The sequence below is a fragment of the Gossypium hirsutum genome, chromosome A09 (assembly GCF_007990345.1).
Source record: "Gossypium hirsutum isolate 1008001.06 chromosome A09, Gossypium_hirsutum_v2.1, whole genome shotgun sequence".
NCBI lineage: Eukaryota > Viridiplantae > Streptophyta > Magnoliopsida > Malvales > Malvaceae > Gossypium > Gossypium hirsutum.
Genome location: NC_053432.1, coordinates 74,818,440 through 74,835,970, shown reverse-complemented (window position 1 = coordinate 74,835,970; position 17,531 = coordinate 74,818,440).

Below are 17,531 nucleotides of genomic sequence, written 5' to 3'. Positions count from 1 at the left end.
TTCATGGTTTAATCTTGTCTTTTTCTTTTATAAAAAAAAAAGAGATTTTAAATTGTTTAGGTATTCTTGACCTGACATGGATACACTTCATTCAAATCTGATTGGAAAGAAGTCATAAATGTTACATATTCAACGTATAGACTTAAAATTTAGTATGCTAACATATTAATCCTTTTAAATAAGCTTGATTAAAGAATTGGTTCTCAAATCTTGATTTTTGTTTTTAACCTTAGATATAAAGATGAAACCTAGTACCGATCCTCGCCTAAAATATTATGGGTAAAAAGTTAGAATTAGAGTTATAGCTAAGCTTCTGAAGCTAAACAACTAGGCTTCTTTTGTCCTTAACCTTCAAACATTCTAATCAAAAAATAAAGCAAGTAAAATCCCAACTTGAACTTTAACAATTATTTTGTCAGATCCAACCACTAAGATCTCATCAATTTCCTACCATTAATTCTTGTCCCTAGAAAGGAAAAAACAGAGATGAGAATTTCATGTGCAGAAATACACATTACACATGTATTAGTACCAATGTATTATATTTTTTATATATCCAATTCAAATTCTTCAAAAAACAAAAAACAAAGAATACGATTCCACCTAGAAAAAAAAATTGTCAGGAAATCATTAACAAATCTGGGGATTCCCTCTAAAATTTGGTTCTTTATAGAAAATGACAGCAAATGTACCAATATTTTAAAAAAGCTACCATTTTCTTCTGGAATTATAGCCATTTTGATATTTGAGTCAGAGTACTTTCACCTGCCAACGTCACAGTATTATTTGAATTTGGATTAGTTAAAAATTATTTTCTAAAATCAATTACTGACTTAAAATTTCTATTCTAATCCGACATACCGTACCTCATATTTCCAAAGGAATTTTTATGGACGGCTTAAAATAGATAAAATTTTATAAATGATTTCTCTATTATGTGTTTGCGGCACATTTAACCATTTTATTATGATTTTATATTTTTAGTATTTTACTTCTTATATTTTTTTTAAAATTATAATAACAAAGTAAATTTTAAACAATTAATGTGATTAATGCGACTCGAATCTAGATCACACTTATAGCAATGAGTACTATTGATTATCTTAGAGTTCTTCTTTTCATCTTATTGAAGTATGCAAAAAGAAATGATATAATTATATAAAGATATCAAGATATATATAATGTTGCCTAATGAAATTGATAGAAAATTTAACCTTAGAATTAGAATTAATCAAATTATAATAGACACGCTAAAAATAGAATGGAGATCAACCTTAAAATACAATAAAGTTATAAGACGGAAATAACTCCCTAAGCTGTATTTTTATAGAAAAAAAAAAGAGTGGGTTTTGATATCTTTCTCTCTTTCCACGCTTATCGTACTGGGTTTAGCATTTAACTTATTCCTCTGCAAAACTTGTTTGGCAAAGTGATGTTGTTGTGTTGTGGCCATTTGTCGACTTTTCGTGCTTCAAATGGGCTGATTAGTCAAATTTGTACTGTCCTATTTCTTATCTCTTTCCCGTAGAGCCTTGTTTTTGTGTTGGAAAATAGAATAAAGGAGGAAAACAAATAAAAGGAGAAAAACTTAGAGAGAAATGACAAACTTTATATTTTGTTTGGTTGATATACCATCAATCAAGATTTTCAGATAGTATTATAGATTGTAGTAAAAAGAATTAATGATATACATAAATGTCATATTTGTTATACTTTTAATTTGTTTGTGGAATGTAGATTTTAAAAATAATCAAGTGTCCTTAACTGATATTTTGAATGAGTTAGTATTTTTTAAATTAATATTGTGTTTTTTTCTCACAAGCAACTTTAAAAAATTGATATATGTCTCTTTTTATAAATATTCATTTTTTTAAAATATTTTACTATACTCAGCACTTGTCAAGCCCTTGATCCTGTTTGTAAAATCTAAAAATTTCATTGACTATGTACCATTTGTCTTGCTTATCTACTTTTTTATTTTTTTTAAATGAGAAATTATTTAGTACACTACTAATATAATTTTTGGACTCCACAAGCAAGTCAAAGAACTGAAAATTATTCATTAATTTATTGATGATGTGTGTTAATATGATTTGCAAAGAATGTATAAATTTATACAACTATGCAATTTCTTCATTGTTTTCTTCTTCTTCAGCTGAGGAAAATATATTCAGTAAATACTTGAAGAATACATCACCAGAATCGGAGGTAGATGGAGAAACTAACACTACCCAACCGCCCAATATTACAGATAATAAGGTGAAAGCGGTTTGGATTATAATTTTCTGTTTTTATTAAATTTTATTTGGATTGTAATTAAGTATATTCAGTTTGATCTATAGATGAAATTGTAATAATTAAATCAAAATTTCAATTCTTATGATATAAAATAAACATTTTGATTATGAATTAGCAAAACATCGTTTAAAGTAGTAAAAATTAAAAAAAGATGAATGAAATTCAATTTTGGAAGTAAAAAGTAACAAAAAAAAAAAGGATTCCAAGTGTCAAGGAAAGAGACATGTTTTGGTATGGTGAATTGGACAAATATAATTTTAATTTGCGAAAAATGAAGTAAAAATGAGGGGCTTTGGACCCCAGACAAGAACATGAATTGAGAGATTATGAATCATTGAACCATATCCTATTCAAGGCTTAAACATCAGATATCCAATATTCATGGGAAAAGGACATGAAGCGAGAAAAAGAAAAGGAGATATTAATTGTGGTGAATAATATGATAATAGTGACCAGTACCACCCATGGAACTCTTACAAAAACAACTAGGAATATATAGTTATGAAATTAAAGAAAGTTTGATAGCTCCAAAATGTAGGCGTGAACAATGACATCATGAAGAAATTAAAATTTCAGAAGGTTGTTAAAAATTAGGTGTAAAGCAAGTGAGTTGGGGTGGAAGTTGCATTTAAAAAAATATATATATATCATTATTCCTAATGATTTAATTTGCTGGTAATGTGGTAGAGAGAGTCAAAAAGGGAAACCCACCTCTCCCTTTCTTTCCTTGTCATTTGGGAGATTATAGTTTATTTATTTATTAGGGTCCTCATATGAAATGGCAAATAGGATTTTATAAAATTAATACCCAAATCCCACTCATATAATTCTCTAAAGTGATGCATGTGATGCTCATTATGCTATTCCATTGTCTTTATTATGGTTAAGTGTGCGTAAGTCTTTGGTAATTATATTCTTATGTTCATCTATTTCAAGTTTTTAATTATAATATCAATTAAGTAATCATCATTATTCAATGGACTGTGAAATCAGAGTTGAATAAGCTATAATTACTTCCATCTTAAAAGCTTTGGACATCAAATTCAATTTGAAATGCAATTTTTATTACTTTTTTTATTATTTTATAATTAAAAATATTTAATATTTAAATAATAATTTTGTTATAACAAATTACACTTCACAAAATATTGAGTTATACAAAGAATGTGGCTCACAATGTAAATAGCGTGGAAAATCATTAAGATGGTGGTTTAGAGTGCAAGAGATGATATTTGAGCAGAGTGAGGGTTGTATTATATATCTTACATGTATTCCTCTCATCTTGGTGCTAAGAGAAGATATTTATAGAAGGAGATTAACTTGGAATAGGTCCCAACCATTAAGTGCTCACTCCATAGGTGTCAGTTGTAGAGTGGCAGATTGTCAACTAGGGGCACTATTGGAGCTTATGTGAGGTGACTGTTTGGAACATTGTCAGGTCTCGAGAAGTGATGAATTCACAGGTGCTATCAGGAACTCTTCCTTGTATATCATCAAGGGATTTTGTGGGTCTACATCTTGTGATGTGATTTTTTGGTAAGGCGAAGTTGAGCTTTGTCAAGTATTACCTTTAAGTGTAGGCAATGTTTGAAATGTGCCCCTATCATTGTGTCTTCACTAATTGCTTATGAACATGCATTAATTTCTTAATGAGTTTTTCAAAATACATTGTTTCTTTGTTACTCATTTCTTTAGTGCTCTACTCTATAAGTTGGAGCACAATGTAAGGTGACTAGTCGGAGTGTTGTCAGGTCCGAGAGGTGAGGGATTGAAAAGTACTAACAGAAACTCTTCCCTCTATATTATTTGATGATTATGTGAGCATAACTTGTATGACATAATATTTTGGTGAAGTAAAATTGACTGAGACTTTAAAATTGAATTTCACAAAATTTTTCTATTGGATGGCTTGATGAAGGATAATATAACTATTTAAATCGAATTAAATCCACCTTGAGTACATTTAAGTGTAGAACGTATTTAATCAAGTGAATATAACTTCATCCATGGATCCAGTGGCAATGGCTATGTTGGCATCTCGAAGAGTTGTATCCAGGTGTTCGAAATTAAAAGTGCATTTTGTTTGTAATTTATCTTTAGCCATCTTCTTTAAATATTGTAGCCCCATGTTTTTTCTTTTCACTAGAATAAAAAATAAAAACTGATGAAGACCCCATCATTATGCTACACAGTATTTCGGTAAACATATCTTTTCGTTGTCTTATTAAAATTGAAATATACCTTATTTTGCAAAATATATATACCTCATCATGATTTTATTTATTTATTCATATTTTGGAGTCATTCTTTTTAAGATCAAGCAGCTTTCATAAATTGCTAATCAAATGGACCCTAACCTTTCCTTCAATAATAAATATTTCTTTTTATCAAAATAATAATAATAATAATAATAAATATTTCTTATTTTCAAAAAAAATCATTTCTCTTCTATTTTGAGTTTTCATGATAAAATAATATAAAACTTAGATTGAAGATTTACCAAATGTGGATGTGATCAAATTTATGATAGATTTGTCTAATTAATTAACTAAAACAACATCAATTGATTTAATTATTTATTTTCCTAGGGTAAATTTTATTTATAAAAATATATTGATTCACTAAATTCCTACATTTTATAATACTTGTATCGAAAAAAATTCTTAGATATTAATCAATACATAAAAAAAATTTAAATTTCTTTAATCACAAAGCTTTCCATGATCCATTTCTCGAGCAGCGGAAACCAAGTAAAGATATGGTAGGGCACTTGTTAGACATGTGATCTAAAAGTTGAACAAATTTATTTAATTTTGTAAAATCAAAGTAACATTAGAGTAGAAGCATGAAAATGTGTGAAGTGGTAAAGGAAAAAAATAAAATAGAATGCAGCCTTGGCTTTGGGGGTCCATATTTGGACTCTCAATTCCAAGCTATGACTTGCTTTATATTTAATTACATCTACATTTTTGCATCAAAAGCCTAATCTAAATGCCGCTTACCACCATAATTTTACTATTCCATTTTAATTTTAAAAAGGAAAACAAACATATGATATTAATTTAATCGACCAAACAATCAAAATGGCAAATTAATAATTATATATATAATGCATTTATTTTTAATTAAATGTCGTTTGATTTGATTTTTTTTATTTAAAAAATGAGTTTATTTATGAAGTTGTTTATTTCATAAAACTAAACTCAATAAAATTAGTTCCCATCAATCAACTTTTGCATACCCTTAATTATTAAAAACAAAAGTTGATAGAGCAATCGCATAAAATTTCACATGCTGAAATACTGCCTTTAATCACTACCCTACAAATTTAATTTCTGCCATTTTATGGTTTCTAATTTAATCCTCTCTTATTTAGAGCCACTGAAATCCCCTCCATATCACATTTATATATTTTTGTCTGTTTTAATAATTAGATTAGGTTAGCACTTAGCACTCATTTCTTTCCTAGTTTGATTACAGCTAGAATTCATCTGCACAACCAACTTGTCATTCACATATGTTCCTTCAGTTTGTAATCATAGTTGGGTTAATCATGCAACTTATTTTCAACATTTCAACTTCTAATAATCAATATTTATACTTTAAGTATATGTACATGAATAATTATAATTAAAAGAAAATCAATATTAAATACAACCGGATTAAAAATTAATTTTTTTTAAATTTAGAATAGATTAAATTAGAATATGAACCACACATAATGGGATTAAAACTCAAATAAATCTGAGAGTTTAGCCTTAGACATAAAAATTTTTAGAGAACCAACCTTTTTTTTGTAACATACAACTCTTATGAGAGCTTACTAACTTGTTTTGTCTAGAGAATCCATGTTGTTATATTGCACCATGTATCTTCTAAATAATCTATTAATAAAAGAATACTCATGACAAAAAATTAACCATTACTATGGATGGTAGATATTTTAATTTTGACAAAAAAAAAATAGTAATTTTATTTCCTCGTAAGTCTTTCTTCCATGTAATGTGAATCTCAAAATCATGATTTACCCTGCATCTTTCCGAATTTATAGTGAATACTCTTTGAATGTTGCTTGTTTAGAAGCTAGTAAATTTTGATTCGTAAGGCTTGGATTGGATCTTTGTTCCTCTGAAGCCAAATGTTCAACAAAATTACAATTGCTTTACATTGTTGCCTGACTACATCATTGGTCCAATTTTAATATCTATGCTATTAAGAGAGCAAAATCTAGTAGGTATGGGAACGCATGCAGTATTTTGATCTGATTTAGTGAACCCAATTCCTGGGCTTGGAAGCCTAAAATTTCTTTAAAATATACTTTTGGTCGAGTAATAGTTTTTCCCCTATTTTTTAGAATTAACTCTTTACTTTTAATGATTCTTTCTTATCTTTCCAATTAATATTTGGATTCTCTTTACATGGATGTTATTTTCATCTCTCTTTTATATATGTATATACTATATAATAATTGTATTTGTAATATTATATCTATAAATTTTGATGAATTAATAATTAATTATGCAAATTTTGATATATCTACAAATAATATTTTATATCGTATTCTATATTTTTTAAAAATCATGTTCGCAATATGTAATTGAGATAAATATTAAATTTATACGTGAATATTGGTTCAATGTGCAATTTTATATATGAACTTGATTTGCTACAATTACACATAAGAAACTAAAATTGGGGTTTATATGTACATACAAAACTTTGATTTTAATTCAACTATACACATTTTAAAAATCGAATATATACATTTATTTTCATATTAGATTAATATGGTTTTTACGTATGCAATATATCAACATAAAATAGTATTAACTCGATAATATTATTAGTGATGTATGAAAATTAAATCAAATCAAAATTTCATATATAAAATCACACAAAATTAAATTTTATGTATGACATTACACATTAAATCAAAGTTTTATGTATAGTTTTGATATTTATTGCTATGTAATTATATCCTATAATAAATAAATTGAAGATGGTAATAGTGGGAAATCTGAGCAACAGGATTTGGGTTTGTTGGAGAAATTATACCAATTAGTCTCTACAAATAAACAAATGACAGCCTATATAAACACCAAAGCTGATAGCTAAAGAAGGAATTGAAGGATTTTACCCATAAAACAAAACATTTCTACCCAATTGATAATTAAAAATCTAGATATGGTTGTGTGGAAAAGGAACAAGAGAGAGAATAAAAAGGGGTCAAATTTGATAAACCTACTCCTTTCTTTTCATTGCACACCAAACTTGACTTTCTTGGTTCCCTATTTGAAATTTTAACAAAACATTACTAGGATTATTTTGATTCATATCATATGCAAAACAAACAACTTATTTTTTAATTAATGATCATATGATTATCTTCGATGGGTCCCAAATGATTAAAACTTCAATCTCTTCATTTAGGCCTTACTTCAAAATTCTAAAATCAACTCTTTCTTTTATTTTACTTCATCATGCTATGAGTAGAGGGTAAGATAAAAGTGTACGTGTACGGGATAAATCTGTTGTTTAAAGGTTTTAGTTTGTCTCCTCCTTTTTATTGGCTTTTGTTTTATTTTGTTTTATATGGAGTTAATTTCTCCAATAAAAACCTTAATTTACTCTTACAACCATTTTAAAATTATAATATTAAATATATCTATATTTCGAATTTCATTTTTAATAAAGTTTAAGTTGAATTTTAAGAATTTTGAAATTTTGAATTCAATTTTCGTCTTGTTAATGACAAAGTTAGGGAGGTTGATAGGGCTTGAACCTCTTAAAATGGAAAACTTTTTAATATCCATGCATCTTGTATTAATGTACTTGCTTTCCTCTATATTTACTCTAGTTAGCTAGATAGTTAGAGTTGAGTAAGTTGTTACGTTAATTATTCAGTTCGATGCTTGTAGTGATTGATTCTATTGGAACTTTTAAAAAAATCTTAATGGTATTTATATGCTAAATCACACTCTCTTTTATAAAAAGTAGTAAAATAAGAGGGCATTGGCCCCTCTTGGTTAAATGGTAGAATTATAATTTCAATCCCTTTCAAATACTAATAATGACATAATGATAAATTTAAAATGTTTACCTCTTTTGTCATTTATTCTTTATTATTATTATTATTATTTTGGTTTTGAACCTTCAAATTTTAGGCAAATTGTTTCTTTAGATGAAAAAGTTGACTAAACCATTAAAATTTTTAATGGCATTAACATACAATTTGCTTGACAATCCATGTGTGATTCATAAAATTTCACAGACTAGTACTATGAATTCATCAAATTTTAAAATGTTCATAATTTAAAAAATATATATCCATATCAACAATGAATTACATTTAAACCCGCATATGCGAGTTGCCAATATAGCTAAAACTTTATTAATCTAGTCAATCTTTATGTTTAAAAAATAATATAGGTAAACTTTAAAGATTGCAAACCAAAGTGATCCAAAAAAAAATTTTTATGACAAAATTAATAAAATTAATAAATAATAGAGATTACATTTATTACTACGCTTATTAATAATCCAATTTAATCTCTTTTAACCATGTTGTTAGGTTTTGGCCTTGTCAAAGATTATAATTCCAATAGAAATCATTTTAATACAAAATTTTCAACTTTGATGTCCTCAAATCTTTTAATTTTATGTCGAGTTTCCACCATTTACTTCCTAACTTCGTCCTGTTGGGATTAGTAAACTATGAAATTACTTTTTTTGGGGGGAGGGGGGGTTTGAGCTTACCTGACAATGAAAATAATACATAACGAAGGGAGGAGCTAGAAATTACAAAAATACTTCATATAGATGTGGTGACAAGTTTTGGTTGAATGGCAAATCACTTTATCAGATGCACATTAATGCTTCTTCTTTTTTTGGGTTGTAAAAGATGGCATCTGACCTGAGAAAAAGTTATTCTCTCACGAAGCTGCTTACGAAAAATTCTGATACTTTGGATTGTAAATAAGGAAGGGAATATTTCATACTTTTCCAGGGTTGCACCTCTTGCTTTTTAGCTGCTTCAATCACTTAAATCATAAATTTATAGAGCAAAAAAAAAGAAAGAAAAAAGATCTTCTTAGTGGGATAGTTCAATTTAATAATCTGCAGTCCCAATAATGCAAATTGTACAAACTTTAAATCAATTCAATTTCAATAGATTTCCAACTATCTGCTCTTTTGTTCATGTCCAGTAATGAATTGATTTGCCAATGTCCAATACAATACAATCCAGCTTAACCAATAATGCATTCTTGTACGGCAATTAATTTTTTTTCCTTTAAATTTTACAATCATTCCGTGTTAACGCGTGTATTTCAACATCCCTTAATTATTGTTTGAATTTAATATTTTATTTTATTGAATTTAACAAACAAATGCATTAACTATTTAATTTTTTAAAAAAAGTTATAATGTATTTTTTTATAAATATTTTACTCTATCTTGCACTTATCAATTTCTTAACTCTATTTATAAAGTCTAAAAACTCTACTATAGATGAGAATGGAGTACATTTCATGGCCAACCGATTATATTTTTAGAAAACACCCGTGACAAAAGAATTAACCACTACTATCAATGATGAACACATTAATTTCGATAAAAAATAATATAACTCAATAATATCATTTTAATTTTAAATTCCTTAAAAAGGGTGAAGTAGGAAGAGTGTTGATTTTATTTAAATTAGGTATCCTTAACGGTAGCAAGACAACCAAAAAAATTAAACATTAAATTAAAAATAAATAAAAAACGAAATATTCCATGATCTTTAATTAGTGGTTTCCACAACATCTGGCAATACTGGCACAATTAAAGGGATTGAAAATGTTGATTTCACATGTTAAATCAATCTAAGTAATATTATTGGGAATATATTTCAATTATAGTATACTACTTAATTTGTTGTGAACTTTCGTACGTAAGTGCCCAACTCAGTACATGCAAAGACTTGTTTTTCTTTTTTTAACTTAATAATGCAGCAGCCATCAGCCATGACAGACACCCAAAAAAGAACCCTCACCACTACACCCTATCTTCGTTTTCACAAAAAAATATAAAAACTCACCTTAGAATAAATCGGGAAAAAAAAGAAAGAGAATTTTTGTTGAAGGATTCTTTATATAATCCATGTTGTTTTTTTTCAATAATATAAATAAAGCATGAATTAGTAAATGTATTAAACATATATGAGGTATTGTATTGACATTATTTAAAAATTTAATTATTTAATATCTAAATTTCTGGTGTTAAGTATTTTAGGAATGATAGTTCTGTTTTCTTTTCTTAAAAAAAATTCTACACATAAATATAAAAATTATTAAATGTCTTTAAATTATATTTTAGTCGAATTTAAAAATCTCCAATGCCGAATATAGCCATAATAGTTGTTTGTAAGTGAAAAGAGGGGAAAGAATGTAGATTCTATAGTGATTATTGAATCTTATTTCTCTTTTTTTCGAAAGCAATAATTGTAAAAGATATGTTTATTAAAAATTGATGTTAGGTTCTTTTTCTTTAAAATAATTATTTGTATATTTAAGTTTTTAATTCTAACTCATTAGATATCAATTTTATTATTTTAATTAATTTCAATATGAAAGAAAATTCAAAGTGGGACACCAATCACTCCAAAGTCTCAACTTTATTGATTTTTTTTCATAATTTTTTTAAAATAATTTTTTTGCATTATTTTTTTACCGTCTAATTATAATTTAAATAAATTATAAATTTTACTTAAATTTTATAATACAAATACAATTATCATATGATCATAAATATATTTCCAAACAATTAGAATATAGAATAAAAGTCAATACTCAATACTAAAATTTATAATAATAATAAAAAAAACAACACACAAAGGATCGAAGACTTGCACATAACATTACTCAAATTTACATACCAAGTCCATGCTTTATTGGCAAAAATTAAAGTGTAAGTATTTAAAACAAAGTAAAAATTTATTTTTGATATCTTAACCTATAAGAAAGGGTCATTAAACAATTGAATTTGATATTATACTAATTAGAACTAGAATTAGATTTAAATTTATTTAATATAATTTATTTTAAGTACGTTGTGACATTGAAATAATTTTTTTAATTAAGTTGATTCTCAATTGACTTATAACACTAATTTAATTAGAGGTTTAAATAATACTAAATTTTATCAGACCCACACGATGTGAGTGAATTAAAAATATATTTATAAAAACATATCATCAAATGATCATTAATAGACTGGCAAGGGGTTAACTATTTATAAATATATGTGTGCTTGGCAAAAATTTGAGGCCTATATTTCAAACCAGGCTTGAGTTAGCATAGATTATGCTAATGCCATGATAGTCGATATTATTTTGTTACTGACTGTACCTATCGATACATACTATTATAGTATTAAACAAATATCAAATAATTTAAGTTTCATTTCGGTCAAAACTTCGATGTCTTTTGGTCATTTTAGTGTGTTTTGGCTAGATTTGTTCAATGGTTGAGTTATCTATCCAAACACAAAGACCCGCTCAATATTTGAGAGGGGTTGAGCAAAAAATACTAAACCCAAAAAGAAGTGGACTTAACAAAAGAAGGATTAAGCCCATTTAAAGTATAGCCAAGTTTATGCTCTAATATTCAAAGTTAAAACCCAACCTATTTTCAAGTTTAAAATATGATACTTTTTCTTTTCTTTTATATATGATCTAATTTATATTAGATTAGAAGAAATATATTATATAATAATGTAAATATTGAATATAGGTTAAGTCATTAATGTTTAGAAATTTAATAAAAGAAATAAAATACAATGGTTGTAAAAAAATTATATAATTACTAAACATTAATTAAAGGTAATTATATTTTCAAAAAAATAATATGAATAGTTTAATTTGGTTTGGGTTAGTCATTTTTAAATATATATGGGCTTAAACAAAATTTGAAGTTCATATTTTAAGTAAAGTCAGGCTTGGGCAACTATGTATGGTATGGATACCATACATAGGCCCGACCAAGACTGGCCCATGAACATCTAGTTTCAACGAATATAGATGTGTACACTATTTTATTATCTTAAACCATATTTAAAAAAATTATCATAATTATTTTTGTTTTTTATAATTATATTTTAAAATATAATAATTTAATTAAGTTATTCAACTTAATTAATAAATTTAAATTTGCTTATAAATATTTTTATATGTATGTAATTGATGTGCATTTGCATGCATATAAAATATATAAAAATTGATACTGGTATTACTCCATGCGAATGTTAAAACAAAAATAATACATCTAACAATATGTTATCAAAACCCTAAAAACTCTCTTTTTTTCTTTTTTAAGTCGTTTTGTTTCTTCTCTTTTGTTTTGCCCAGTAGCGATGGCAATCTACAGGTTGATTACCGCTCGCCTTTTTTTTACTCCCATCAATCCTCTCTTTATATTTTTTCTCCTCATTCACTTTATGTATATTTGCTCTTTTTAGTTTGTAGATCTATTTTATAGGTATCTTTATTATCTTCACAAGTTGTGATAGAAGATGCTGGTGCCTATCATTACTGAAACTCCATCGGCCACTAGTAGTTTCTTTTGGAAAGTGAGTGATTCTTCGTTGGCTTTTTAATCTATTTTTGTTTTGAGAGTATTTCAAAATAATAAATGATTTCATGAGTTGATTTGGGCTCGTGTTATCTTAAGTTTTATATTTTTTTTGTTTTTTTTCATTGTTTAATAAGTCTTTACTTTTAGAAATTTTTGTTTGCTCTTGTAGCACTTTTTTAGTATTACTTATGCATAAAGTCCTGTTTTTGCAAATGATTTTAGGGATGATTTTTTCATTGGCCTGCCCAGTTTTGTGAATGTTCGATTCTATTGTCATTTTTGCTCGTTGCTTTAGATCATTTGAGGTTGATTTTCTTATCATATTAAGTGTTTGTAATCACTCTAGATATATAGCGCTTAAGTTGTAACATAATTAATTGTGATAGTGACATATTGTACCTTTATTGTGTTAATAACGCTTATCCTTCACCGCTTACAAGTAATATATGTTATTGTTAGCAACTGACTTAAAATAATACAATATTAACTACCTTTAAGTAATACCATTTAATGACTCGATTCAAACAGCATCGACGACAGGATGGGAAATGGGATGTTTTTAAAATCATTAACAGCACACTTTCTTTTACGCAAGGAATAAAGATAGGTCGTGGATATGAGGGACAATATAATTTGGAGGAGTCTAAAGTAGGGTTAATTCATTGAAGATGATTATTATTATTTGGCCATCCAATTGAGATTTTTCTTTAAAATAAAAATGGAAAGGAGCAGATGGGATTGATGAAAGTTGACCTTGAATGGGCAAATGACAAAAAGATATGTTTGTAACTTTAATGATGAATTATTATTATTGCTATTTATAGTGGCAACTGGTTTTCCATATCTACAAGTTTGTCATCATATCGCACTCTATATGACATTTTCTTGTATTCATGCATTGCGATCATACTTCTTACAGAAATTATATGAAAATAAAGTCGGAATATTGAAGAGAAAAATGATGTTTAACATTTATTAATCAAGAATTTCACTGAGAAAAAATTGAATAGGGTTAGCCTTCAAATATTTAGAGTGGTACTATTTTTTGTCAATTGCTTTTCAATGTATTTGATTTGTTAATACAAATTTTCACAATTAATAAGTGATACTATACATACATGTAAATGAAATATAATAAAAATTTTGCCAATGTTTTCTTCATATAATTAATTTTGTTATGGAATTGCAGCTCCTCCCACTTCTTGTGGAAGCATCAGAAATCACTCAACCGAAGCTTTGATGGTACGGCCATTGTATGGGCCTCTGGTTTGCTGATGTGGACAGGCCGGTGGGTCCTCTTTTAGGATTTTTGTAATTGGGTCAACTTATTTATAATTTAATAATTTAATGAATAATATAACACATATCTTATTTGATCCGTAAGGAAATAAAAAAAACATTCCATCTTCCTCCTATGACTTCTCTCCTTAGCATCTTATTTCCTCTTCACACTTAATATCAGGATTCCTTTATTTATTTATTCTACTGATTTTTTTTTATAAAGCATGGAATAATGTGAAACTATTTTATTATGATTGAAATTTGAGTTTTATACACTTGATTGGGGAATTGGTGGCATTATCCGCCATTGAAACATATAGTCTTAAAATTTAAGAGATGATATATATTTGGTAGAGGTAAAATATATTATGTTTTTCAGATAACAAATTAAATTTAAATTTTGGAATTGATGTTATTCATCATAATGTATATAACATGTCTCGTGATGGTGATGCCATGAAACCAACCTTAAACCTGAGCAAACTACGAATGATGCAGGCCCAATCCAACATTATGAACATGCACCAAAATATATTACTCATATTTGTGTTTGTAATTAAATATTGAATTGGAGATATTTTACTAAAGTGCAACCTAGATTAACCCTGGGAAGCAAGCAAGGGTGGTCTAGAGTTCTCAAGGATGTCCCCCACTTAAAATGGGTTTTTGCAAAATAATAATAATAATTAAAAATTGAAATAACTAGTAGATCGATTCCTAGAGTTTTCAATGTTAATCAAACAGGTGGGGCTACTTGTCTCTTGTCTCTCCCTCTCAAATGATCTAATTCCTTAATAAAATGACGCTTTTTAAAAGTATTATAAAATAAAAAATCTAATTCGATTATGAAATATAAAAAAAAAATTATTTGTGTTGATTTGCATTTAAAAGATAATTGTGCCTTTTGACAATTCAAAGACAAGGAAGGGAAGTTTTCCCATTTTCCAACTGATTAAGACATAAGTGGACTTTAATCTACCAGAAGCATGTGAAAGACGATAGATATTTGGACAATTGAATTTGAAATATGAAGCAAAAGGCAAGGACCACAGTTATTAAGTTGGATTAACCCGACATGAATTTCTTTTTTACAAATAAAGATTTGTGGACAACATTTTCAAAGACACAACAGTAGTGTGTCTAGAAAAGGGTTTTGAGGTGCTTTGTGACCTTTCTGAATTATTGAACATCTTTATGTCAAAAAATCACTCTAGGAAAATGTCGTTTCATTTTATTTGGACCCTAGTAATCAGATTTAATAACCTTAGAGACTAAATAGATCTCAAAATTCGAACAATAACATCGTCTCCTAAATTTGTAACATAAAAAAATGTGCCATTATCTAAAACAAATTTGCACCAGACATACAAGAAGTTCAAATTTCTTCTTCTTCTTCTTTTCCCCGGAGACATCAAACAATCGAAATAAATGATGCCATTATTTAGCTATTGCGTGCACTCAATAAAATCATCTTTAAAGCCATAACATACCAACCATTTCCTTCTAACATCAAAACTTAGCGTCCTTGCTTGAATTTGAAATGATGGAAAAGATTGGAAATCAAATCAACCAATAAATGGTGAAATAATTGATGGAGTCGAGTAGTTGGGGCATTAGATTTTTTGCCTTTGATTTTCTTTTGGGCCCTCAGAAGCCCACACTGTAAAATGATTTTAAACTTGTGAATTTAAACCCCCCCCCCAACAACCCCCAAAAAGAAGGTTCAAAAAGGAGATGGATTTGATGTAATGCTAACGCAAGAAAAAAGAAAAAAGGAAAAGAAAAGAAGGGAAAATAGAGAGTGGGAAAGTGTGACAGTAGACAGAAGCATTTGGAGTTGAAAAAGAGGATCAAAGCATGCAGTTTTTAAAAAATAATAATAATAAAGAGAAAACTGGGTTGCTTGGTGTAGTGTAATGCACGGAGGTTGGTGGCATTTCAAGGTCGTCAGAGGCATGCCCTTGAATTATTATTTTTGCTACTATTTCTGCTGTTGATAGGATACTTGAGAGGCCGAGGTTGTAAACATTGTCAGTCGATAATAGCTTGCAGTTGCATGCTAAAGAAGAGGCCACCACCATTTTAATCCGTCAACTGTCCCACATCCACCAGCTTTTTTTATAACTCATATAATTATATATATTCCTTTTGACACTTGTATTCTATACATGCTTTGTCTCTAAGCCAAGGACATTTTTCCCTTGTCTTATATTTTTGGCTATCAATGTATGCATTGACTTTAGGGAACCAAATAATGCTGATAAATACACCTACCAATTCATCGTAACTCACTCTTACACGATCGGAATTTACTTGGGAATAACCTTGGATGTAGATGTTGTTTTATTAATAAATCATCGTTTGGGTGAGGGAAAAAAATGGATTTAGATGACCAAGTTTGGGAGTATATAGCGTCAATGATAGCTTATTAGATAATGGTATCACACCCCTATTGCAAGGGAGGTAAGGGGGAGAGGTGTGGTGTTGTTGGAAGTTCTTAGGGCTTATAAATAGAGTTGGGCTTTTCAGTTGAAAGCATTTGAATTCGATCCCGTGATGGTTGGAAATGGGGTTTTTTTTCTTCTTCTTTAGGATAGCTTTTATTATTATTATATTCTCAACAATTCTTTTGAATTTAAAACATTTTGAAAGAATTTAATTTGTGTAATTATTTTATAAGATCTTCAGCATTATCTATAAATATGGTTAATTGTGAGTGCTTTGGGGGTTTTTTCTTCTTTAGGATGCGCTTTTTAATATTTTGCCTTTGTACTACTATTATTATTATTAGAAAAGTATCCTCAAAACAAAATTTATTAAATAATTATCCTTAAAAGGTAAAATAAAAAAGGTATCAAGGAGAGCAACGAAGGATAGGCAGTGTAACCTTGACTCCGAATAAAAAATTCAAGTAAATATAATAATAAAATAATATTTCCATGGTCAAATTTTTTCATTAATTTTTTATCCCTAAAACACGAGTAAGGTTAAAATGATTACATATGTTTATTTATTTTTAAAATTTTAAATATAATTTAAAGGATATTTGTCATCTAAATTTTACTTGTAGAATATTTTCTTTCACCAAGTAATAACCTTTTAATAGTACTCAAAATTAGAAAAACGAATATTTGTCAAATTTTTGCAAAAGTATATGGAAATGCCACAAATATTAGATTTCAGCTAGGCAAATAGTGTACACAAAACTTAAATAAAAATAATAGCAGTAGCTTTGGACCTAAGAAATTCACAGTTGAAAGCTTGTTTGATTTTTACTTGTCAGATATATGTTAAGTTGTAGTAAGAAAAATATAAAGATGAAAATTAAAAGTTTGTGTA